The sequence below is a fragment of the Oryzias latipes genome, chromosome 9 (genome assembly GCF_053564925.1).
Source record: "Oryzias latipes strain Hd-rR chromosome 9, Olatipes_Hd-rR_3.1".
NCBI lineage: Eukaryota > Metazoa > Chordata > Actinopteri > Beloniformes > Adrianichthyidae > Oryzias > Oryzias latipes.
This window is the reverse complement of record NC_136245.1, coordinates 6,065,619-6,089,405: the sequence shown is the minus strand read 5'-3', so window position 1 is coordinate 6,089,405 and position 23,787 is coordinate 6,065,619. Positions and strand designations below refer to the sequence as shown.

At 39.6% G+C, this 23,787-nt stretch overlaps 1 long non-coding RNA gene across 2 annotated transcripts in view; it reads right to left on the bottom strand.

The window, feature by feature from the left end:
* Positions 1-287: 287 nt before the first annotated feature.
* LOC110015651 (uncharacterized) overlaps positions 288-23,787 on the bottom strand; it is a 33,134-nt gene continuing 9,634 nt past the window's right edge. The window contains exons 2-6 of one of the 2 annotated variants that reach the window (XR_013657929.1): positions 8,886-8,931; positions 6,560-6,742; positions 6,320-6,419; positions 5,868-6,133; positions 288-1,890 (exon numbers count right to left, since the gene is read on the bottom strand). This is a non-coding gene — a long non-coding RNA (uncharacterized LOC110015651). Of the gene's footprint in view, positions 1,891-5,867; positions 6,134-6,319; positions 6,420-6,559; positions 8,932-23,787 lie in introns of both variants that reach the window. The other variant, XR_002290894.3, reaches the window with a different exon arrangement.

The window sequence follows — 23,787 nt, the reverse complement described above, 5'->3', positions numbered from 1 at the left end:
CATCCATTGATGGGTGTATTAAAGCAGTCTTTATCCCCTTTCATCGTGCTGCTCTTTATGTGCACCATGAAACTCCCGTTCCACAACAGTCTAATATTTGTTCTGTCTCTGATGTGCCTTCAGAGATATTCTTAGAGTCAAATCAGAGGGGGAACGGGTGTCTTCGCGTGCACTTTGAAGGAGTGAGACGGGATGGCGTAACATCTCGGTAACACTGCAGAGACAGATGCTGTAACCAAGTTCTAAACGTTAATTTTTTAATTGTTACCAACAAATAAAAACTTTAACAGTAGATATGTTTAATTTATTGTTTACATTGATGTCCAAGTTGGCTCAGCTCATATACATTGATGTACTTATATACCTGTAGATAAAGACATATAAAAGTGCCCATACACACATATATATATACATATTTACTGATACATACATTTCACTAGTATCAACCAGTTATCTGACATTTTAACAGTCACTTGAATTTTTTACAGAACGGAATAATTTAATATTTCTATATAATTAATTACAAAGTTTTGTTTGATAAAAAGAATGACATCTCCAACTTATATTAGTTCTTACTTTACATGATTCAAACATGAAAAGACCTCTCAAACCACAATGTTCCTCTCTTCTTTAAAAAACGACAACAACTGCACTATTGAGGAGAAACTAGTTTGCCCTTAAGGGTACAAAACCAAATTTCCAACATACTTACATAAACATTTTAATGTATTTGATCATTTAAATAGTGCACTAGTTTCTTTAAAACCAACTCAAATCATGACTCTAAATGTTTATTCATTGGATTATTTCACTAAAATACAGGAAGTATCATAGAGTTCATATTGAATCTACGTCAACAAAATTAAAATGTGAAACTTTAAACTATAGATCAGACACATCCATTCAAGCAGCATATTACCCATGGTGCCGTGCTCAAACACGAGTTCAGTCTGATTAAGTTTTTGGGTTTGTTTCCATGTTTTTTTCAACACAAGCTCCTGTCTCTGTGCTCAGGTCTGTTCATTTGTAGCTTTGGTCGCCTTTACTTTTTTCTTAAAATAATCCAGACTGATTACAGACATGAATCAAGTGTTTGATCTGTTGTAAAATTGTTCCCAGTGGTCTTTTAATTATTGCAATTTTAAACCAAAAAAAAAAAAAAAAAAAAAAAGTCTGCTCATTTCCCATGATGCTTTTGTTCACACTCTATCCTGCTGCCCCTCACACTCCCAAGATAGCATTAAGTGGTCCTATGAAAATGGTGATCCATATTTGAGTTATCCAGCTGTACAGTTCTGAACCAGATGCCAGCTCAGATGAGGACAACAAAGACTTGCACGGACCTATTTGTCTGCAAGTGGATGCATCAGAATGGGGCACAAACCGGTGTGCTCATTCACTAAAGTCAATGAGCACACCAGGGGAGGACGTTTACCCTCCTGGGGGGTCATTCCAAAGCAGGCAGAGATGGAGCAAAGACAAAGCTAGATTACAAGTCTTTGTGCAGAAAGACAGTTTTGCCACCTTTTTATTTATTTAAAAAAATATGTTTCTCTCCTTTTCAAATGTATTCATGTGCTTATTTTACTTTTTGTCTGTTAAAAAAACGTCTGAAAATTAGTACTAAAATAACTTCAAAAGAACTTTTAACCAATCAACAGAGTTTTTAAAAATGAAGCCGTTGGACGTGTTTGCCCCCCACCACCTCGGTTGCCTTGCTGCTCCGCAGCAGGAGGGCCTGTAATCCCAGCAGCACCATTGTGTTGACCGGCAGGTATTTCCCTCGCCGCCACTGAGCAGCAGCCTCAGCTGACTGGCCAGGCAGGGGAAGCGGGAGGAGTTCCCCTCTAAAGGCTTGACTTTTCACTTCCTGTCTGCGGAGTCCAGCTTCTGTTGAAACGCAAAACAAGGGAGCAAAGCTTATTGTTAGTGGTAAAGTTTTCCCTTCGATAAATATTTCAAAGTCTGCATGCTCATATGTTTGGCTAGTGAAGTCCTGAACATTCACAAATGTTAAAGACAACCACTTAGTATCCAGCAGTTTTCTATTCAGACCGGTGAAGGGGTCTACTTATTTAATCTGGACTGATCTAGCCTACCTAGCGAGTAGTTAATGCCCTCTATGTGTGTGTATCTGTGTGTGTGTGTGTTGGAACTGAGGCCCCTCTCTAATACCCATAGTTGCAACCTTTAGAGAAGAGGTTTCCAAAGTGATTCAGGAGGTTTATGGGGGCCCTCGAAAGGTTCACACTGGTCCTTAAGCTCTCTCTTTATTTCCTGAATGCAGCATTGGTTGCTACCTCAGCAGCTTCTGTGCTTTTGAATTTTTTTATTGAAAGCAAAATAAGTTTGAAATGAGTCACTGTTTCTGTTCTGTCTTGTGATGCCTAAGAAAAAGCACCAGATGTAGAAATGGAGGGCTTCTGTAATGTGTACCATTTTTCTCAATAGGAAACAATACTTGGGTCTGGGAATTAAATGCCAAATCAATCAGCTTCTTCACTGAGAATGTGTGTGATCTTGATGAAACTTTCATGAAATAGATGTACAGGTTCCGTTACAACAAAGACTTTTCCCCTGTCACATTAACTGCTAAAAAACAAACCATTCTAGCAGGTAATGTTATGACAAAACTATAATCTACGGTGGCCCATCAGCAAATCACTGAACGCAAAAACACATTAAAGATCACAAACAAAGCATTAAAAACGTTTTAGAAATCAAAACAAACTTTCAGAACCAAAAGCACAAAAAAATATTAGAAAAACAAAAGTAATTTCAAGAAATTAAAATTAAATGTGAAAAAATGAAACAAAAACCAGCTTGATAATGGACTTCTGGTTGAAAAGGTGAACAAGTGTCATCTTCCAATCAGCGATGTCCCACAGTACCTTATTTCACTTTCTTAAGCCTTGTTTCCACTGAGTGGTACAGTCCGGTCCAGTTTAGAATGGTCCAGGCAATTCAGGTGAGCCTTTCTACTCAAAGTTGGACTGTCATGGTGCGTGCGGTGGGTGTAAACCGATTGCGTAGCTTTGTGTCATAGTAGTGCGACTACAGCTAAGGCAAAGCTATCAACAACAACAACAATGGAGGTCATCCAGCAGCTCATTTTTTTGGCTTTTGGTACTTTGTGGATACAAAGTATTTAATGTTGTTTGAGAGAAGATAACAGTCAGCAAAGAAGAAAACAGCCGCTTTCTTGATGCTTTTTTTTGTTGTTGTCATAAAAGTCTTCAGCCAATCAATGGGTTTCAACAGTAGTTCCACCCTAACAAGTCCCTTCCATTATCTATGGCTCTACAACCGATGGTGGCCCAAATATGGTATGATTCGGTCCGGCTTAATGGGTCCATTTTAGAATAGAAACGCTCAAAATTCCGGACCATCAGTGGAAATAAAATGCTGTGTTTCCTATTTTGAACATTTCCTTTTGAGTTCTAGAAACTTATTTTGTTTCCCAAAACATTTTATTTTTTATTTTGTCTCATTTTTTTGGGAATTATGTTTTGGTTTCTAGAATTTTGCTTTGATTTTTAAAATTAATTTATAATTATGTTTTTCTTTGTAATAATCATTGTGATCTTTAATAGGATTTTGCATTGAGGGATTTGTTAATGTGTTTTGCACTTCAGGGCCACTGTGGCGTTGTGCAAATGCAAAAATAATTAGTAATACAGGTCAATAAATAGAGAAACAGTTATTTCACCATTAAAAAGAAAGACAAACTGAACAAAATATAATCAAAACATGAAAGGTTTTTACAGGTTATGTAATAATAGGTAAAACATGTATATTGTGGTTGACTCTTTAATTTTTTGCATTTTTTACTATGAGTTGCATAGGATTTCTCATCTAAATGGTCTGTAGAGTTTCAACAGTTTTGATTTAGGTCGAACTTCAAATGCCGTTCAGAGTCTAAACATCCACAAAGATTTAGATTGACTTTAATAAATCAAAATGCAATAAAAAAATAAAAAAAAGAGTCCATGACTTTATCATGGTAGCTCATGATAGTATTTACAGCATTCCTTAATTTGTAGGAGGGACAAAAAAAGGCAGTTTCTGCTAATCATACAGAAGAATTTCAAAGATATGAGAACTTTGTGGAAGTATTTAATACAAATTGCATAAATTCTGAAATATTTAAAAGTGATCACAATGACAGCATGTCGCTACAGATGCTTCAGTGATCTTGCAGGTCTGTTAACTTTTTGACATCATATTAATGCAGAAAGGCTGTTTCAGCAGCGAATGTATAGAGTGCAACTTTTTAAACAGTGGCACACCACTGCGATGGCTTGTTAGGAACTGTGGCCTTTAAAGCCTTGGTGGGGTTCATTTGTCCCTCCTGCACCGCTGCTTTGCCAGTTGGCAGGGTCAAGCCAGGAAACTGTCAGTGTCGATTGAGCTGAGTGGTGGAGGCTCAGCTAAAGAAGCCTTGCTATAGTTCCAAGGCCCACCTCTGTTTCCAAAGCATGGGAATAAAGAGCTCTGCATTCCACAGGTCTGATCTGCCAGCTTTCCTCTTGCCCGCAGTTCACAGGGAGCCCTGAATGAGATTAACAAAAGCGTTCTGTTGGACCCCTCCTGGCCGGCTTCCACATCAACAGCTCGCAAGGTCAGGGGTCACACTAACTACATTCATTCCCAGCAGACCCTTTGCTCCAAACACAAGCTGCCAGTCGCACAAACTCCCGGCTTTGCTTCTAATCCCCTGAGATATGTCTGATCTCTCCACATGTTTCTGCACAATTAAAGCAATATCACACCTTGCAAATGGAACATGGAGAAAAAGAGTGAAGCTAGACAAGGTGCAGCCACAAAGACAAGCAGGCCAATAGGACTAGGTGACTGCAACACGCAGAGTTATGGATGCATTGAATACTATTGAATGGCATCATATAAATTATATTAACATGTGGCCCTTCGGGAGAATGAAACCTGACTCCAGATACCTTATGAAACATAGCAAGCATATGGCTCAGTAGCTGACAGGGTACATAAGATTGTAATGAGACTGGAATAAAATCAGAAAGCACACACTTTTAATTTTTTGTAGCTCTGGATTTGACATTGTACTGAAAAAAAAAAAAATCTGCATGTTTTTACATTTTTGCGCAGTTTTTCTGTTGCTCCAGCAAAATAAATCTTATCACATCTGTTTTACATTTGTGTTCAGATGTGAAGGACATTCCTTAATGCCTGTATAAAAAAAAAGTAATAATAAACACGTCCCAATAATGAGCATTCTTTATTTCATTGTGAATCTAGTGATCTCCAGCATCGTCCTGTTTGAGATGTCTGCACTGCAAAAAAGGGCCGCCTACAAATAAGTCAAATCTTTTCACCCCATTGGCAGATTTACCTTAGATAAACATTATAAAAAAAAATTATTGTAATAAAAAAAAATCTAGTCACTAGGACATGTTTTCTACATAATAGGCAATTGAAAAACTCTTTTCACTTTACTTTCTTAACATTCAGTTTTTGCAGTGAGGAGTACAATAGCCTTCAAGGGAGGCAGGTCTTCATGTAAGCTCAAAAAAGCAATGTTGTTTTTTGAACCAAACAGTTATTCATCATTGGATTTTCATTATTCCAGCTATGAAACAAATGTTCAATAATGTTTTTGCTGTCAAGAGATGCTACATTAAGGTGGTTTTGGGGCCAAAGTACTTTGATGCATATTTGCAACAATGGGCGTCATGAGGTTAAATAAAATTCCAGGTTGGTCAGTGCTGATTTCATTAAATTAATCAGGTAATTAACCAAAACCACACTCAGGCTGGGATTAGAATGAACAGTAAACGTAGCTCAAAAGTCTATGTTGGAGTCTCAGAGTGCTGTGACAATTGTTCAATTACCCGTTGTAGCGCAGCAGAAGAAGTATTGGCCATAACTTAACCAAACAGGGTGTTTGTGCTCAGGCCAGCTGCTGCCGCCCAGTCCTTCCATGAGTCCATTTCCCTTCAGCAGCTCTGTTAGGCGGTTCTGTCCAGCAGCGATCACTGCGGTCGACTTCATTCCTCATGAGGGAAAGCTGGTAAACTCACGGCGCTGCTGTCTGCTCACCACCGTCTCACACCACCATCAGGACACAAACAGAAGTAAACGTATGCTTTTAGATGACCTGTGAGAAAGAGAAGACTAGTTAAAATATTTTCTTCCATGTATTAAATTACAGAAAAACCAAAACTTTTATGAACGGGTTGGTTACAAAAGAGCAATATGTCACATCATGTTACATATCTGTTACAAAAATGTAAACACTCTTTTATTTAAAACTTGTAAGTTAAGGAGTTTATCTTCTCATCACCGTTTCCCCAACGTCTTGGCCTCCTAACCTTGTCCTGCTTCGGTTCGTAACAGGACGAAGTGTTTTTCCATGAAAACGTCGGCCCCCCTTCATTCTGCATCTGAAACCAGTTGTTTTGAACAGTAGCAGTGAGATTAAGCGGAAAAGAGGGGCACGGGGGGGCGCAGGAATACAAAAAAGACATATAGGAAGTGGGAGATGTGGGTGGTTGGTGGGAAATGTTCACAGAGAGGATCATACCTTGCTTTTTTCCTCTGCCTGTATTTCTTGTCCTTGATCTGCCTGCTTTTCTTTAAGCTGGATCCAGAGCCCCGCCCCCCCGCCGCCACTGAGCCCCCAGCACAGGGGGGGTGGACCTCAGGCAGCTGCAGGCTCTTCTGGAGCCCTCCACATGAAGGAGGAGGGGACAGCGTGGAAGGAGGGCTGTAGTGCATGAAGCCAGCGTCGCGGTGAGACGTAAAAACTTAAGAGAGGTGGCTGATGACAGCATGAATGCAGCAGAGGAAATTGCATTCAGAGACACAACACGGGCGCCCAGAGAGATTGAGTTTCAAAGTGAGAAACAGAGTAGAGCATTTCCCAGTCGATCTGCTTCCGCAACTCAGGGCCTGTTTTTTTTTTTGTTTTTTTACTTTTTTTTTCAACTTGCTGATTTACTTTCTATAGCTTCTACTCAGAGACCTTTGCTAGACCAGACCCAGCTGTCATGAAGCAGAAGGCACACACCCAGGTATATCTATGCTCATATATGCGCTCACTTTTAGACTCACCAAATAGGAAATATTTTAATATGCAAAAAATGCTGACTCAACACAAAGCTGAGATTATCCACATTGAAAGGAAATTGAACTAATAGTTACAACTCTTTACCGCCCTGTAGTTTTTAAAACTGAAATAGATTGGAAAAATACTTCATTTTTTTATTAATACTTTTCTTTAATTCACCTATCTCACCAAAAAGGTCATATCATGATTTTTTTTCTGTTTTTTTGCAATCTAATCGTGTTGCTTTATAGAAGCAGTTAGTTACATTTTCTACATCTTCTTTTTCACGTCTCCTTTTTTTAAACTGAACTGATTTGAATTCTGAATGATTACTTCTTAGGAAATAACAATCGTAGATCTATAATCTATCTGCAACTATTCCAGCTTTGTGAACCCTGAAAGCATGATTATAAAACAAAAACCCAGTAAACTTTCCCAGCAGAACAGGAGCAGTGTATCAATATCAATAGCAGTTTCAGTTGTTTAAAAAGAGCTGACTGCTGAGCACATCCGTGTCTGTGTTCAGTTAATATGATGGAAATCTTTTAGAAAAACAAAACTGGGGTTTGTGAACATATAAAAGGGGTTGTGTCTTAAAAAGATCACACACTAAGCAACTTTCCATACACCTGTAAAGACGGTGAAACCTTAAAAACATAAGAGATTGTTGATGATGACAGCATGAATGCAGCAAAGGAAACACAACAAAATTGACGTAAAGAAATCTAAGATTTAGATCATCAGGCATTTGAAATCCCAGCAAACTAACTGAAGATCCCCCTACCAAAAAGTAGTACATTTAATTTATAATTTGAGTATAGCATGTATACCATAGACTAAGAATATGTGTTGTAGGAAATATACTAACTGAATACTTCTTCATACTAAATTGGAATATTTAAGTTTACAAAACTGACACAATATAAAAAGTAAACTTCTAGTACACAGCCTCACATTTAGTATAGACTCAGTATACTTGTAGTATTAGACTACTTATTGTTAGTTTTTTCTGTAAAAATCAATTGGAATAAAGCAATTATAGTCAATGAATCTCTGTCTGGTGTTCTTTGTTTTCTGTGTGATGGAGATGATCTTAGCTGAGACATGGTGCCTTATTTATAAATTGAATTGAGTTAAGATGGTGCATTTCTTCATGAGGATCAGGATCTGTATGTTTATCCTAATTTACCTCTGTTCTGATGTCTGCCTGCCATCAGACTGACAACACGACACAATTTAATTTCTCCTTATTTTTATTTTAGGTTCTGTTTGTTTATTCGTTGCTTTTTAGTGTTAGGATTTTTCTTATACCAAAAACTGAATTTAAGCTATTAGAAAATCATTTTTACGATGTTTTATGTCATAATTTATTATAAAACTTTGTGTTTTTAACACTAACAAAAGCCTGAACATGCTATCACTAACAGAAACTGAAAAACCGTTAATATTTGTATCATACTGATGAGCCTTGTGATTAAACCATCATTAGTGATTGAGTGTTAACATATCAAAGAGATGACCTCTGTAGCTGATAAAGGCTTTAATCAACAGCTGCAGACCTAAAATCAGTAAATGGCTTAGAACTACTTTTAGGCGCCTTTTCAGAATCTTTATGAGTCCCAGTCCTATTCACACACACAAACACTGATAGAAGCAGAGCTGCCATGCACCAGCGCCAGCAAGGCCAGTGGGAGCAGTGTGGGGTTAAGTGTCTTGCCCAGAGATGCTTCAACACTTGGGCAGGCAGAGCGGAAACAGAACGGATGTAGATGATCCTTGTATGAGCTCTGACATAACTTACATGTGAAGTCTGTGCGTTGCAGTTAGGTTTGGTTTGAATCCCTTCCCTAATAAAACATTTGAAAAGCCATGTTTTAAAGGAGACCGGATCAGAGGTAATATGGTCAAACACTGTCTGAGTACCATCAACAGAGGGCGCTAGGACTCAATTTGTGGGTACACTGAATTTCAGCTCAGTGAGGCCTGTGGGGTTTTTTTCTTTAAAGATTAATAATTAATGAGAAAATTGGAGAATTCAGACACCAGCAAACAAAAACAGAGTTTGTCTGACAAAACTGGATGGCTAAATCAGGCCGGTGTCTGGACCATAAGGTGATAAACAGCTCTAACTGTTCACATGTAGAGGGACTCCACATCTACACCCACCTCCCGTCTGCCTTCAGGAGGATTAGTCATGTGTCGGAGTAAGACGCAGTCAAATCAGATCAGTGCCTTTGAAAAATGGAAAAGACAACAACAAGAAGATCGTTCGCTGCCTCTTGTGCAAAGAATCGCAAAAACATTTCCCATAAGTAGCAGCCTGAACATGTACAACCAAACAGTCAAATCCCAGAGATGGTGTTTTATGATCTGCGTAATAACTTGTGTGGATCAGCACTCCCCGTGCTGATCCATGAATCCCTGGTAATCCCCTGGAGGTAGTGACAGCTGATTCAGAAATACCCCGGGCTCCATGGCAAAGGTAGACTGCAGCGCTGTCTTGCAGAGAGGTCTGCAAAGTCTAAATCAATTTTAGGAGAGAAAATGAGCATCATCTTGTAGGATGTATGTCAAGTGTGCGTGTGTGGGGGGGGGAGGTGTCAAATTGTTGTAGGGCCACTGGCTGGAGCATGCTGCATTAACTTTATGGACCAAGAGTTGGCTTGTTTTCACAATTTCTCTAAAAAGTTTCCTGTAGGAAAGAAAAAGTAGATAATTCATGCACCTAATTGGAGCCATAAATCCTCACATTAACCTCAGAAGAGGGCATGGCCAGAAGAAATAAGAGACAGATGAAGCAAAGAAGAAGAGACACGTCTATTAAAGTGCAGAGAGAAGAAAAAAAATCCAAATGGCAAGGATAGCAAAAGTGAGACAATGAAGCAAGCAGGAAAGATGTCGGTTCACACTGAGACATGATCCAGACAATCAAACAAAGAGGAAGGAGGGGAACCTCAAAGGGAGACAGAGTAGAGGAAACGAAAGGGTGATGGCTGGGGTGAGACAGGAGGCGAGAGGGGCCTGGTGGCAGGGCGCAGGCCTGGGTGGTGCGGCGCTAACAGGCCCTCGGGGACCCTGCGCTGCAGGACCATATGGGGAGCAGTGAAAGGGAGAGGAGCAGCGGGAGCCTCAGGCTGACAAGCCACTGCTGCCCCTGCTTCAGCTGTTCCCCTGGAGCCCCCGGGACCTGGGGATTAGATATACACAACAGAGACAATGCATGCAGGACAACACACACATACAGAGTGGACACCAGTGAAAAGAGTGCATCCACTTGGGGTGCAACAAAGACTGGGGGGGGGGGGGGGGGGAAATGGGCCGGAACACCAAGTTCTGCAGGCATGTTTAAAAGCAGCTGAAGCTCTGGAAGAAAAACTTTAAGGTTCTGCTGCCTATGGACAAAGTAAACTTTAGTTAAACGGACACAACACACAGGATGAAAGCCAAATACAATCTATTTATCCAGCTTAATAAAATCAACTTGAGACTGAACACAATTAGCATAAATGTTCAGTCTGACAAAAAAACACACAACTTATAGATCAACTACACATTCACCATCACACAAATAAGCTCTAGCACAAAATAGTATTACAGAGGATTCCAACTTTAAACTTTTCTTGTTTTTTTGTATCTATTATGAAAATGTTCCCAGTGGTCTTCTAATTAGGATGATCCTGTTTTTAGGCAAAATCAAAAAATGTGTCGTTTTCTAGGACATGGTTTCATTAGAAATTCACTCCTGAGTTGTGGGTGGCCATGTTGGTGTGGAGTAAGCCCTCCCTCACTTCCCGACATTCATCTGTTTACACTCTCTCCCACTATCTTCCAGTCCCTCACAACCCAAACCAAACATTCGCGGTGCAACAAAAATGGCGACCCAGCCGTACAGTTTGGAGTCAAATGCCAGCTCAGACGGGGAAAACGTAAACGTGAAGGGATCTGTTTGTCTGCAAGTGAATGCATCAGAATAGAGCTTGTGGCCTGTCGTAGTAACTTGTACGTCACACTTAAGCTTTCTCTAACAGTTACTATCTGGCTTTTCTTTGGTGGTATCTGTTTTTTAGTTTAGCTAATATTTTAGCTTAAAGGAAAAGAAATCCCCAATAAAAAAGAAATTGGTATCAGTCATAATTTTAAAAAATTGGATGCAAAACATAATTTGTATTATATCGCATCTTAAGTGGTGTCGCCCTTCACTAATCAATATCTAGTATAGATATAAGGCGCAATGTGTTTTTTTTAGAAAAAATGTAAGGCTTTAAAGTGCGTGTTATAGTGCAGAAAGTTGTTTGACTAAAAAAGACAAATGTGTCGCATAAATGTAGACAAAACCCTCAATTTCTATCAGCTTATTCTCATTTTTTTTGGAGAGGATGCCCTCATTTATATGAACGACTAAAGACATGACAGTTAGCAGTCATTTAAAGACATAACCACATTATTATCTCAGAAACTATAATAATCTAATTCTGGACCTTCATTAAAAGGAAATTTCCAAAGTACTGTTGATAAACTGCAGTCTTTTTATTTAATAATTTACTATGTTAGCGTGAACGGTCTGACAAAACGACTTCTGCTGGCTCAGCTGTTTTTCTTCATGTTTGTTCGCTTCCACATTGATGTCTGTGGCAGCATTCTTAAACGCCCCCAACAGATTTGCAGATCCTCTTTCACAGGCCTCCTCACTCCAGTCCCCCAGCAGCCTCTCTGCTTTATGCAGGTGGGAATTGGAGCATTTTATGAACTCCATTCATTCTGGGTGGCTTATTTCAACTGATATAAATGTTTTTAGTGTTTAATGTGTAAAATGTGTGGATCTTTGATAAAAGTAAAACAAAAATAACAACAACCTGAGGTTTTGATAATCATAACATTTAGACAGATCATATTTGCTGATGTTCAGGATGGACTTTTGATTAGTAACATAACACAGACGGAAGGAGAACTCAGATTGGTGTCTTTTTTGTGCTTTAAAGGTGGAAACCATGAAAAACAGACACACAATTGTGATATATCGGGTTAATCTGAACTGGATTAGCCCTGAGAACCTGCAGGGGTTAAATTGCCTCACTGATGTTACACAGAATCGGCTGTGACTCTTCTGTTTATTTCTTACCGCTCTGTCGGTTAAACTTGGAGATCAGAAACACTTTTTTCGTACAGTGCAAACAATATTTACTTTTGATTTCTCGTGGGCTTGGGTAGATTAGATGGTGGAGCTTCTCTGTGTGTTCGCTGCTAAACAAACAAACAAACAAAAAAGCGATTTAGTCATCCAGATTGTATAGTAAGTGTCTTTTAGGGGGCAGACTTTTTGTGACGCACATCAGGCTCATCGTCCTGCTCAGCAGGGGATCAAATGATTCGCCGCTCAAAGGTCACAGAGCTCATGTTTTAAATATTTCAAACATCTAGATTTTGCTTTTCTAGTCATATTATATATATAAATTGAATCCTGCAATTACACTTAAACACTTCTTAGGCCTATTTAGTAGGCCTGCTGTGTTTTTTTTTTTTTTTACTGCATTTGTTTGCTTGTTTTGCCCTGCAATGTTTGTTCTGTTTTCATTTTTTTAAAACTATTTTTAATTTTAGCATCATGAATGTTGGGACAGATGCTTTTTTAACTGAGCTTTTTAATGTGTGCATGCCTAAAATACCTTTAGCAGACTGTTTTTGCACTTCAACCACCTGTGATAAAAGAAGAAGTTATGAAGTTACTTCTAAAGTGAGTAGAATGAGGGCAGAGCTTTTGTCTTTGTTGTTGATGTTTGTTTTTTTCCTAAAATGGCTTTTTTAGAAGCTCACTTGGAATGTCCCGGAAGCCCTAAGTGCAAACATGGAATTTCTCTGTGGATTGCGGTCACTGAAATTGTCTGTGTGGGCATTTGAAGCTGCATACAGCCTGGGACGTTAGTTTAACTGTTCTAAAACTGCATGATCTTAAAGAGCAATTACATCTTCAGGTATGCACAGGTAGTCCACTTATCAGTGCCTCCAGGAATCAGTGATGTTGCAATTGCAACTATTAACACAAATTCAAGCAAATTCCGGGAATTGTTGCACACCCTGCAACTTTACATTACTTTAACCCAACTTTGACCAATCACCCGTGAAAACGTCATGGCTGACACTGTTGCTTTGTGACTGTTCCCAGTCTTTCCTACCGTTTCTCTGCTTTATGGGCAAAAGAGATGTTTGATTTGCCCACAAAAGTCACAGCTAAGAAACACCAGCGGAGAATGACAGAAAGACACGGACAGGCAAGACACATAACCGTCAAGGGATCACTAGAATCCAAGCTTGAAAAGATTAACGTAAGTTCAAATTGTCACGGTTTAAGTTTCTTTGCTTTTGTGTTCTGGTTCTCTTCTGTTTCTGTCATATTTTGAGTTCAGTTTCCTGTTTTATTTTGGAAGGTTTCCTGTTTTGTTGTTGTTTTGAGATTTTGCTTTTGGTCCCCATCTGTCCTGATTGTTTCCACCTGTGTCTCGTTTGTCTGTGTGTATTTAAGTCTAGGCTTTCCCTTCCTGCTGTGCTGCTCCATAGTCTGTAGTTTGTTGTAGTTTGATGTTCCCCAGTTCAAGTGTTTCGTGTTTTTGAGTTTCTCTGACCTGCTCAGCAGTGGATTTTGGTTTCTAGTTTGGTTTCTGTTATGAAAGTCCTTGTTCTCCTGGAACCTCCTGCCTCCTCCTCTATGCACCTGGGTGCTCCCACAACCCCCACCGTAACACAAATGGACTGATTATTATATATGATTATTATTACTAGTATAGATGTATATTATTGGAAACATTTTTGTAAGAAAGCGGATAAAGGCGGGGTTCCATTGGTCCACAGGAGGGAGGTGGAGAAAACAGGGTGGGGGGGGTTTGCTGATTCACTGGAGTGATGCGCTGCAGACTAATGCTACGTTCGCATTGGCCGTTCGTCACACCGGTGCATTCAAGAATGCGCAAAATGGCCCCTGCCTTGCTCCTCCCTGGACCAACCGTGGGCCGGGTGGGTGGCTTCCTGGAGTGCGGAGCGTGGCCTCCCTTGGGGGGTCCTGGCTCGTACCTGGGGTTGGGGCGGGGGGATGCCCGGAACTCCTGGGTGGTGGTAGGGTGCTCGTCTGGGGCTGTGGGCGTCCTTCTCCGGTGGGGCCCTGCGTTGGGCTCTTCCGGCGCGGCGGGGGGCTGCTTTCCTGGCTGGGCTGGGGCGGCGCTCTCTTTCCCTCCGCGCCTCCCTGCTCTCTGGCTCTGGGGGCGTCGCGGCGGTCCTGCTGGCCCTGGCCTGGGTGGCGGTCTTGGTCGCCCGGGGGGCGGTTGTTCCCTGCCTGTTCCCGTGTGGCGTTGGGGGAATTCCGGCTGCCGCTGCTGCTGCGGCGGGGGTCTGGGTGTGGGGGTGGCTGGGCGCTCCTCCTCCTTCTTTTCACATTCCACCATCCATTTTAAAAGAACATAAACACTCACCTGAGCACAGGTGTTAGCTCACTTTGCACTTATAGTTTGCATGATTGAATGAATGAAAGATTTCACACTAGTAGGTTTAAAGGCATAGGTATGCGTTCGTGAACACTATCTGTTTTGTGTACATGTTGACATGTGAACATTTTTTGCAGCTAACAGGTGTGTTGATAATATTTGAGTGTGTGTGAACAGGCCCCGCCCTTTTTGTACTACATTTGAACTGTACCGTAATGATAAACAACCAGTAAACCTGGCTGCTCTATGCTGCTTCATGGTCTTACCCCCCCCCTCTCACTATCCCCCCCCCCCCCTGACATCCCTCCCTCTTCTTCCCTTCTTTCCTTTTCCGTCCGGTCCAACACCAAAGATTTTCAATCATGGTTGAAATGAATAAAGTTTGGCCTCAATTACAAAAGGAGTTTATTCAGTCACACCTTTGGTTTGTCTGAAGATTAATAACCCCTCTTGTTAAAGTAAAATATGTCCAACACAAGAGGCCCTCAGCTCTCATCTGCCTGCCTAGCTGTTGGACAGGACAAGTACAAGAAAAAAAAAAGAATGCGCAAAATGCGGGTCATAAGCCGGTGCTGTTCACATCGGACCAGCACCAGACAAGCAGGTTGCGGCAGGGAGGGGCCTTCTCTTCTTTTAGGTTTTTATCATAATCGTCCACCACCTGCGAATGTAGCGTCTCATTAATTATGCTTTTGAAATTGATAAAGAGAAGAATTATGTTAAGGACATGGAGATCTTAAGCTTGATCTTCTTATGCTTTTTTTTATTTTTTCATTTAAGTTTATCAATTTTTCCTGCAGCATGTCATTAGTCTCTAAGTAAATTTAAACAATACTCAGATATTTGGGTGTTTGTGAGCAAGGAGGAGCAAAAGTTCATTTTGAGTTTCATAATTACTATGTTAAATGAAATCACAACATTGTCAAATGTTAATGTGCTGTATTTTCCCCACAATAAGTAGAGTTGGAATATGAGAATGTGAAGTTAATTTCATAATAAATACTTTTGAGTTGCTTTTTGAAACAAAACATAAAAAAAACATAGCAAATTTAGTTGCAAATTTTCACAAAAGCTGCCGCAAAAACAGGCATTTTAGGCCCCAACAATACTTTACTGCAAAAGTACTATACTGCAAAAGTAAAATACTAATACCCCTGGAGGGTCCTACTTATGAGTGGCCGCATGTTCACTCACCACATCTTACTGCAGTGCACTGCAGTGAAGCTTGTCAACTCCATAGGTCATAAATGTAAGTTTAACAGGTTTAATGGGATCAGATGTGATTCAGTTCTGTGTATCTCTGCACATTAACACAATGACAATTGACAACAAGTCAGAAAGGCATTGACTTTTTGATTTCTGCCATGACAGGCTGTCCTAATCTGTGATGTTATTCCACCTGTTCATGTTAACAGTAATCTTTGAAGGGAAACAGTGTGACTGAAGGGATCCTAACATGCTTCCACTCCCTGATTTAAAACCTGCTACAGATCTGACATGACATGAACTTTGATCTTTGCTAAAAAAAAATTCACTCTTCTGAGTTTGGAATATTGAACTTTTATTCTCAAATGTACTTAAAGTACATCAGTATGGAGCCCGTGACCTGACATGGGTAAAAAATAAATTCTAATTCGTTCCCCAAAAAATAACATATTTTCCGGACTATAAGTCGCCCTTTTTTTCATAGATTGGCAAGGGGTGCGACTTATACTCCGCAGCGACTTATATTAGAAATAAATTGAAATAAATACATTGTTAACCCTCCTGTTATCTATATTTGTAAGGAACAGAGATGATGTTCCTGGGTCAATTTGATGTATGAGGTATGTTAAGTGTTAAGAGTATGTTAAGTGACTCAGAGAATCAGCAAACCTTTTTTTACAGGAAGATCTTGAAGGCTAAAAACATAATATTCTATTTTCCAATGATTTCATAGATTCAGAAATGCAATAAAAATGACAACTGTTTCTACAAATACAGGATGAAAACAGAGTATTAGTTGGCCAATGATGCTTCATGAAAGGAATAAATAAATAAGTATGAGAAAGAATTACTGTGAAATTATGAGATAAACATTCTGCTATGATTGTGTCATATGAGGTTGTGCAAGTTATTATATCTTGGTCTCAGATTTTGTCAAATAAATTTCCCGTCCAAATGCAACTTATAGTCCAGTGAGACTTATCTGTGTTTTTTTTTTACTTTATAATGCATTTTTGGGCTGGTGCGACTTATACTCCGCAGCAACTTATAGTCCGGAAAATACGGTAGTAATTTGTTCCCTCACAATAATTGTGACCTTTTACACAACCAGTATTTTCAATTGGAAATAAAACTTAAATGCTTCCGGTTACATATTTACTGTAAATAAGACAAGTAGTTTAAAGCAATCATTTAAGTACATATATATTTTGCCACTGCATCACTAATGTTTCCATTGACTATAGTGATCGCTACGATGGGCGGCTGGCTGGACATCAGAAAGAGGGCCGCTGCAGGATAGGCAGACAGCCTGATCGGGCCTCCCAAATTTGTTTTTCTTATTTAATAATTAAAAAATCCCCTAGTTTGACTCTTGTTTTTATTTTTTCCCCTTTCAAAGTAATGTGGGTCACAGAGACACAGAAGTAGAGACGGAAAGCGGCCTTTGCAGCCGGAGTGGAGCTTGCAATACTTGGAGAGACAGACATGGAGATGTGATTACCGATGCTTCTGGGATTTTATGTTTAAGTAAATGGTTATTTCTGAAATTCAGTTTTGTGGATTTATGAGCTGGAACCACAATTTTTGTAAAAATAAACAAATACTTGAAATCAGTTCAACACTGGACCCTACATCTATTATTTTTTAATTCTATTTTTTGTTTTTTTTAATGATGGAAATAAAGACACTTTTCCATAATGTTTTAATTGTTTAGAAAGGTCTGTATGTAGTTTAGGGGTCTCCAAACTCTGTTATTGCTCTTCTCGTTGGTGGGACACCTTTCCTCCAGATAATTAGCAACAGGTGATCTAATGAAATAACGAGTGGGGCTCTCATGGCATGGGATCAGACACCTCTGTGGCAAGCCATTTAGTGGTTTATGGCTTCATCTAAAACCACATCTTTCTAAATCTTCTGGCTTCTCTAGAGTGACTTTGGATACTCCAAACCAGAGGTGTCAAACTTAGGCTTCAAGGGCCATCCTTATGCTGATTTTCCAGAAATTCTGCATTATCTGGTGCTGATTACCTGGATCATATATGTTTAGCCAATAAGGAGCTTCAATAACAGGTTGGTTGCAAAACGTGTTGGACACCGGCCCTCAAAGCCTGGATTCTGACATTCCTAGTCTAAAATCTGAGCACAACGTAACTTTGGAAAAACTCACACTAAAGATTGGATGGCTCTGCAATTTGCACATAATAAAATAATATTAATAAACTTTATTTGTATGGGACCTATCAAGATAAAAATTACAACACTGATTCTGCAGATCTGAGGCTGAGAGGAAGGGAATTCCAGAGGGATGGAGCCACTGTAGCAAAGGCTCTGTCACCTTTAGTCTTTAAACAAGTTCTCTTAACAACCAGCAAACCCTGGTCACATGATCTCAGGGACGTACTGGGAGTGTACGGCTGCAAAATGTCTTTTATGTAGACTGGTGCTCGGCTATTAAGCTGTGTATGTTAAAACCAGGATTTTAAAATGCACTCGGTAGCGGATGGGGAGCCAGTGCAGTTGGATTAACAATGCCTTTGAAAACTTGGATGAATTAGTTAAAAGCCTTGCAGTAGCGTTCTGGACAACCTGGAGCCGTTCTAGAGATTTTTTGCTTAAACATGTGAAGATGGATTTGCTGTAATCAAGACGAGACGATATAAAAGTGTGGATTAGCATTTCCATCTCAGAACGTGACACAATTGGACTCAGTTTAGCAATATTTTTAAGATGATAACAAAAACGAACAAGTGAGCCGACGTGAGAGTCTAGGGATAAAACCGGGTTTAGAGTTACCCTAAGGTTCCTGACAGACGGCTTGATAAGGAAAGCAAGTGGACAGAGCCCCTGGACTATCTGGGGGAGGCAACTGTCAGGAGCACAGACTAGATCCTCAGTTGTGTCTTCATTAAGTTGGTGAAAATTATCATTCATCCAACTCTTGACTGAATTTAGACACCTGCGTAAAATCTATATTTTAAAAACATCCTGGGGTTAAAAGAGACATAAAGCTGAATATCATCAGCATAAAAAAGATAAAAAATATCATTAAAAAGAACTTAAAATATGCTCCAGGGGCAGCAGATATAAAATAAACGATAAAGGTCCCAAAACTGAGCCTTGTGGGACACCAGAAGTGAGGGATGGAGAAGAGGACTTAAACTTGGAAAAAGCAACAGGAAAAGATCTACCAATTAGATAAGAGGAGAACCAGTTTAAAGCAGAACCGGATACCCCAACCCAGTTTTTTTGCCTGTTCAAGAGGACGTAATGGTCAACAGTGTCAAAGGCTGTGGTCAAGTCCAGTAACAGTAGCACAGAGCATTTTCCTGCATCACTCTGCATCGGGATGTCATTAGCGACTCTGATAAGGGCTGTTTCAGTGGAGTGAGCTCTGCAAAAACCTGACTGAAACTGATCAAAAATGGAACGACAGTCAAGAGCAGCACATATGGTTCTTTTTAATTAGCGATGGGCAGATGAAGCTTCATGAAGCATTGAAGCATTTATTCCACATGGTTCCCTCCTGTGCAAAGCTTTGTGAGGCTTCATTTGCTCTAGTAGTAAATAAGTCGGTATGACTGAAGTATGTGGCATTTCTGTACAAAGCCTGTGAATAAAACTGCCAGAAAAAAAAGTGCGCTAAAAGTGTATAGATAGATTTTGACTCGGCACACGCTTCAAGGCCTCAAAATGGAACGCCACACCACTACTTTTTCACTTTACTTACTTACTTGTGTGCACATGATGACACACTAAGAGCATGTCTCATTTCTCAACGAAGATGGGTGTTGGGGAAGTTTTTTGTTAACGTCTGTGCAGCTGAATGACTCCTGAAAAAAAAGGGGAAAAACGTTTGTTAAGCCAGCTGCTCTGGTGAGCTGCCAAGTTCCTGTCAGGCCCATGACCAAACATTCAACTTAATCTACCCCCAAAAACTACCTTGCGAACCAGCTGGAGAAAGTTACCTGCCTAGATCAAAAAACTGAGTGGGGGAGTGTGTTTGTGTGGAGGGCAAGATGAGAAGCTTCAGGCCGTTGCTAAATCTACCCCATGGCAGTGAGTACCTGCTGTCTGCTATCTCCGTCCCTCCTGTAGCCCGAGGCCATGAAAACAGCCATGGCTAACATTAGACTGTGTTTCCTAAGGCTCAGTGAATGAGAGTACCACCTGTCTGCCTTTAATCGCACCAAAAGTAGATTTTTCTATCTTTTGTCTTCAATCTTCACAAGCCAACGAGTTGCTGTCTCTTTTACGACAGGCTTGGAGGTTGGACTAAAGTTCCCTCTTGGAGGTCGTGAATTACTTCTTAGCCTGTCAGTCATCCATCCAACCAACCTTCACTTCTTTCCAGTCTATTTTGCTACCTGTCAGCTTTTGAGTCTTAAATTTGCTCACAATCCACACCGTTCAGCTCTGGATGACAAACAGCTAATTAATTTCCCTCACACAAGAAGAAGCAAGACTCGAGCAGGGGATGAAGAGTGCCTTTAGCAAAAGAGAAGTGGAAGGATTAATTCATGAAGATTGTTTTTTTTTCCTTCTGGTGGTATTTGCATGAAGAAGGTTTTTGACTTCCGTGTCTTGTCCTCTCCTGTCTTTTCAACACCTACACCACTAATTTACATTCACCTCCTTCTTGGATCTATTCTACTCAATTTTAGCCTTTGGCGCTCTTTCTTTCCAATGGCCTTATGCACGGAGCAAAATGCATAAATTACACTACTAAAAAGTATTTTAAATCCACTGTTTTAATAAGAATTAGGCAAAATAAGATGAAGAAGAAGAAGGTAAATGTGCCTGTGCCACTACAAGTTACCTTTGCTTTGAAACATCGAATCAAACCAAAGTGCAAAAAAATATTAAAGATCACAACAATTAAAAAGGCAAAACAATTAATTATAAAATATTACATTTTAGAAATCAAAACAAAGTTCTAGAAACCAAAACACTGTTTCAAAAAAATTAAACGAAATAAAAGTGAAACATTTTAGGAAGCATAATTAATTCCCAAAAAATCAAAATGAAAGAACAAAAAGAGGAACCTGGAAAAGGTAGGTATTAACGTTGCTAATTGTTTGACTTTTTAAGTTATGTTTGTGAAATATATCTTCAATGTCTGAATACTAATAAAAGTGTTTAGTACAGAGAATATCCAGTATTGCTTCGTGCCAAATAACTTTGAGTTGAAATGAATACAAACATCATCATCCAATCTGCAATGTCCCATATACCCACCTTTTCCAGTTTCCATAAACAGAAACAAACAAACAAACTAAAATTTCGGAAAATAAGTTAAATATTAAAAAATTAAACAAAAGACACAGGAACAGGCATAGGTATGGGACATTTTTGATTAGATGATGTTTGATCTCATTTCAACACAGTATGGCATGAAGCGATACTGGACATGCCCCTTATTATTTATAAAAGTAATCATTAGTAATCGTGAAGCATTAGTATGTGGACATTCATTCTGATTTTTGAAAATTACTTGTTTTCCCAAAAGTTTGATTCTTATTTCAATTTAATCTTTTTGGAATTGTTTTTAATTTTTGTGGAATTGTGTTTTGATTTTCTAAAATGTGCTGTTTTATACTTTTTTTTTTTTGCTCTTTTAGTTATCGAGATCTTTAGAATGTTTTTTCATTGAGTGATTTGCACTTCTGGGCCACCGTAATAAGTCCTTGAAGAATAAAGACGACATTTAGAAACAAAAGAGACAAAACAACAACAACCTCTGTGTGCATCTTTAAAATCTGATGGAGATTAACTATTCGTATCCTTCTCATGTCTTTTAAACTGATGCTCCGGTGAAGCATTGGCCTAAGTTTACTAATGACAATAATATACAAGGGTTGCAGCTCTACTCTATTATTTTTACCACTTTGTTCATATTATGATGTATCGAACTGAGTTCCACTGTGCTGCCGAGGCAGAAGGGAAGCCTCCAATTCTAGTCTGTCATGTGACCATTATTAGTTTTGCAATCAAAATGATGTACAGAAAGGTCACTTTAGTGAAAGGATCGTCTCTTTACTTTTAACGAGACCATACATCATAAAGCAATCTGAGGGCAATAATCGTTCATCATTATTGAGACAACAATTCTTCTTTGGGGACCTAGTGGCTGAATGGAAACACATTTCCTTAAGCTAAGGTGTGGGAGATTGGATGCTCACCACAGTGCAAAGAAACAAGTAATGACTAGTAATGAAACAGACAGAAAAGACAGAAAAAACTGCAGTTGAATCATTTTTTTCCCTTTTTTTTTTACTCCATAGACTAAATTAATCCATAAAATTTCAAGGAAGCATAAAGAAAGACATTTGTGGGAGTTCTCAGCCTCCTCATCCTTTAATATCATATTCTATTTTGCAGTATTGTAAGCACCATGTAATATACTATTTTTGCAAAAGCTTTTTCAAACCAATTTCAAAAAACTACAGAGCACCTTATAATCCTTACATATGGAGTAATTCTGGTTGTGTTGACTGATGTCGTGGTGATTTTGAGACATACATGGTGCTATATCCAAATGTCAAGAGTTGCAAACAAGGATGAGTGTTTTGTAAATACATGATGGCTAAATAACTATAATTAAACCATGGTCCGGTTGAATACTCGATTATGATTGGCTGCTGGGTTTGCATTAAAACCTGATAACTGCACGGTGAAAAAAGAAGTTCCGGTCAGCTAGCTTAAATGTTTTGTGTCACTGCGCCAGTTTCTTTAAAACAACCTTTTGCTTCATCATCTGGACAAAAACAAGCAGTAAGAGATGAACTTTCTCTCTGAACTGATGCTTTATTAAACCCATCGGGACGATCAGCACATATATATCGCAGAATTTCGACTGCAGCGGTGGTGCTGCGCGACGTGGACTATATGTTACGTGATGCGGCACTTTTTGTAAGAAAAGCGATCCAAATCGAAAAAAAAAAAACAAGAATTAAGGACTAAAACCTGGTTAATATGTATTGCTGTTGTAGCTGACCATGGTAGAAGTAGGTTAATGGCCTCGAAGTGTGCGGTTATTACTTCTTAACGCTTCGCGTCAGACGGTTCAGGCTTCCACGGCTTGCGTTAAAAAGTAATAACCGCACACTTCGTTGCCCATTAACCCTTACATAAGGTGGCTAACCGGTAGAGGTGTCAACCGTTAATGTTTACACGTTATTTACAACTTTGGGAGTTAGCGTAACAGTAATGTATGTTTTAACAGTATCAGTCTGTTTTTTTTTAAGAGTTGCAAACATTAGTAAATATGCTAATTGGCCTAACGAGTAGCAGTGTCAAGCTGTTTTTTTATGTGTTACTAATAACTTTTGGAGTTAGCATAGTCACAGTAATGTTTGGTGTAGCATTATCAATCTGATTTCTGGTTTGCAATCAAGGTTGGGAGTTACAAGCTCTGCAATTACTGTAACTGACGAACCTATCTTTAATTATTTTGCCTCATTTAGTTTGGTGCGCCTGTCGGAATTCAGAGCTCTGTCTCCACCCTCTAGTACTAAATGCACTTCATCTCCCAGCAACCCCAGCGTGCAGTTTCTGAGTGCTCCACAGCTGACTCTCATTTGCCAAATCAATCACAGTCTACTTAAACACTGATCTGATCCACACTCAGTGCCAAGTATTGTTTGTGCCACTCTGCCTTCAGTAGAGAGCGTTATTTCCAGACCTGGGGCCTCATTTATAAACGTTGCGTATGCAAAAAAGAAGGCGTACGCCACTCTCTACGCAATAGTTGAGATTTATAAAAAGCAAACTTGACGGGGAAATGTGCGGTCCTCCACGCAAGCTCTAACTCAGGCGTACGCACAAAAACGGGTGAAATGAGAAATGGCGACACCGTCGGCAGATGGAAGAAACACGTGAAAGTGACAGTGTGTGCCAAATCGTGCTGGCATGTGCTGTGCTACACAATGTGGCACAGCTTAAAAACGTGCCTCTACCCCCTGGCGCTGATTGCTGTGTTGGCCCCGACCCTGAACCCCATCCCCACGCATTTGAGCCAAATGCTGCTGC